The sequence below is a fragment of the Equus quagga genome, chromosome 17 (assembly GCF_021613505.1).
Source record: "Equus quagga isolate Etosha38 chromosome 17, UCLA_HA_Equagga_1.0, whole genome shotgun sequence".
NCBI classification, from domain to species: domain Eukaryota; kingdom Metazoa; phylum Chordata; class Mammalia; order Perissodactyla; family Equidae; genus Equus; species Equus quagga.
The window spans coordinates 45,523,445-45,527,186 of NC_060283.1; positions in this window are offsets into that span (position 1 = coordinate 45,523,445).

Genomic DNA, 3,742 nt, shown 5'->3' on the forward strand with positions numbered 1-3,742 from the left:
TGGACAACTGGCTCAGTCTCTTCAACAAGCCAATGTCATTATCGAAAGGGACAGGAACATGGTTTTAAATTAAACTTTCAAGAAAGGACAACCAAATCAATGTGTCTTCTAGGATTAAGTTCTGGATTGATCAAATCAGCTATAAAGAAAAGGTATTTGGGGAACAATTGGAGAAATTTGAATCTGAACTGGGTGATAGAAGATATTAACAGGATGTTGTTAACTGAGCTCAGTGTGTTGAATGATATTGCAGTTATGTAGGAGAATGTTCTTTCCCTTTGGAGATAAATGTTGAATTATTTAGAGATGAAGGGTTATGATTTCTCTGATTTAAAATGGTTAAATACAGCCAGGGGTTATACGGGTTTATTGCATTCTTTTTGATGCTTTTTAGGCATGTGTAAAATCTTATCATAAAATCTAAAAGAATACACAATACAGGGAAATATATAAGTTAATGCCACATGCAATCCTAGCCAAATGTTTCTAAAATCTGGAAAAACGGGTGATATTCTTAGTAAAATATAAATTATTAAGAATTAAAAGAAGATGTGTAAATCTTGAATAGACCAATTACTACAGAAAGAATTTGAAAGTGATTATAAATCTCCCATTAAAAAATGCACCAGGACCAGACGGTCCCACAGCTGGATCCTATCCAACCTTTGTAAAATAAATGATTCCAATGTTATTTAAATTATTGCAGGCCATGGAAAGGGACAGAAATTGCTCCAATCCACTTTAGGAAGCTAGGAAAATCTTCCCGGCAAAACGTTAATAAAGTTACTTCCGAAAAAGAAAAGGTGGCCAATGGCGCTCATGCATATAGATGCAAAATTTTCAATGAAATATTAGCGTACAGACTTATTTTTATGTTACTCTCTTTAAAACATAAAAGAAATAATTATGCTGCAATTTTGTTCAATGGCAAGGTGTGTTTCTGTGATAGTAGCGGATGTCTGGAGTGATCAACATATTGGAGAAGAGGAGGGAAGAGCCAAATGCCTGGAAGCCTTAAAGTGCACGGTCTAATTCTGCGTGCAGGAAATCAGAAAGTCCCCATTCTCTATTTACTAATCATTTCCTCCTTCTTCATGTCAGACTCTGCCTCTGAGTAATTTTTGCAGATGGAGAAATAAAGTTCCCAGGACATTCATCCCTAAGGCCAGACTACAAATTGAAGCCAAAGCAGGATGGAGAATCCAGAGACCGGTTTTCAATTGAAAGTGTTCTTGGCTTTTAACTATGGGCCTCTCTTTGAGATATGCCCCGCAGATTGCGGGGGACTAGTAGTGATCAAGTTGCACTGTTATGGACTGTGAGCAAATACACAGCCTGGCAGAGAGTTTCCCATTCAAACCATATTGCCTTAACTGTAATTTTCTTCCATGAGTGAAATGTCTTCTCAACCCAGAAATAAATCCATATCAAATCCAATACCTTTGCCCATAAATAACACAGAGGCACTCAGGTTTGTCAAATGGCTCTGGCTCTGGCAAGGACTATGCGATCTCCAGAAATAGCACACCTTTCAAACCATATTTCTCTTGTTGCTTTTTAATATTCCTTGGCAAGGTGAAGAAAATGTACCTTAAGAAGAGTATTCAGCCAAAAAGCTATTGGATGTAAATTCAATTGTTTTATTTTTTCTTGATATTAGAGAACAAAGAAATGTTTAGGGCAAAGTATTTTTCTTATATTTTGGTTTACAATTCTGCTACTTTATCTGCTATTGCCGAATAAGACAAGTTGTATACTTTTAATAGCTAACTAAAATTATCTTAATTTACCCATCCCATTATAGTCACTGCAGTGTCAGGGCAAGTCCCCTGCTTCTGTGGACCTCTTTTCCTATTTTATTTTCACAAAAACGGGATGAATATACTTTCCCCTCAATAAGGAATCATAAAGGCAGGCTTGATATAATACCAGAAAATCATTTTAAGTTGAACATTTGTTCTCCTAAGCTTTTCTTTTTTTATTAATAGCACAATAGTCCTCCTTCTAATTTCCATGTTATTAAATTCTCTCTCATCTTTCTCTTATATACAGTTGGGGCAAAATTACATGCCTATCTTCTTTTTAGGAAGAATGATTTGAGAATCAAATGCTACAACGAGTGTAATTTGTAAATTGCGTAACACTAGACAAACTTGAAATACTCTAGCCTTGAGACATGCTGATGCCCAGGCTGATACCCAGAGTACACTAGAATTGGTATCACTTAGGAAAGGTGGCTTAATGCCACGGAACTAGTGCAAAGAGTATTTGTCCTACTTTCTGTAATCTGTGAGTATCAAGACCTGAACTCACACCCAGGTCTTCAGACTCCTGGACTAATGACTAAATTTTCACACCATTGCACCTCTAGGTCTTTTTGGAAAGATAGTACAGTATTCACTTTTATACTTATTACTGCTATCAGAAATGTCCTGAAGCCTTTCCTTACTCATAAGACCAGTGTAATTAGCCCTGGGCAAGTCTTGGGAAGGATGACAGGAGAGAGCTACTGACGATTCAGTTTTTTACTTTTATAGAGCTTTGAACTGCACCAGGGCAAGTTATCAGTGCTTATTGCATCTTAAGAAAGCCACTGATGCTTTTGAATAAGGAGGAAGAGTATGTGAGCTTTAAAGAAAGAGAGGAAGGAAAGAAGGAAGGGAGAGAAGGAAGGAAGGAGAGAGAGAGGAAGGAAGGAGAGAGAAGGAAGAAGCCAGGGAGAACTGGAAAATTCCATGTTATTGAGACCAATTTCTTCAATCTTATAAAAGATCCACAAGAATAAAATATAAAATGTTAACATGGGTCCTATCTGACAGACTCCATTTCCAAAACCTTACCCCCCCACCCCCCTAAGGTTTTCTAAGTCAGTTTCTCTATTTGAAATTAGGCTATAATGAGGCACAATTTGCTTAGCTCTATGGTCCTACGCCTTAGGCTGAGATCCTGTCTGTAGTTAATATTCCATAAATACCTGTTGAGTGGGGTTACTTCTTTCTGATTGAATGGCTTGCTCTAGGCCAACTCCAATAAAGAGGAGAATTAGAACTTGATAAAACTTGATTGCAGGCTATGCATTCTAAACACTAGAAAAATACAGAACAACAATAAAAGCTTGAATCTGAAGTCATGGACCTCAAAATTTGCTACCACTGATTCCTAAAATGCATGTTCTCTGGATTCTAGGAGCTTCCTTAATGATCTATCTATCTAGAATTATAGACAATGGGGCATAGTTATAAGTAGGCTGAACAACCCCCTTACAATATACTAAAATTCAATTGAAATAATATATTGTGAAACTACATTCCAAACTGTAGCACACTATGCTATTAATAGATGTTATTACATAATAATAGATTAATACTATAAGGATTATGTTGTTATTATTATTCATGAAATTCCAGAGTCATTGATTTGGGTTAAGACATTGTCCTCAGAATGCCTTTGACCTCCAGTCTTGCCGGAAAAATAACATCCACTGTAATTACTACAAAGTTTCTTATGAGAATCAAATATATTAAAGGACATGAAAGAATTTAAAAATTCATAAGTTCTCTACAAGTCTAGTAGTAATGACATTCACTGAAGTCCATGTGCTGGATACTTTTTAAGAAATTTCTGCTGACCTCCATAATCCTCTCAGCAGCCCTGCCACACAGCGAACTGTTATTATCTCTATTTTTCAGATAAGAAAACTGAAGCTTAGAGAGGTTAAGTAACTTGCTGAAGGTAGAAGTAA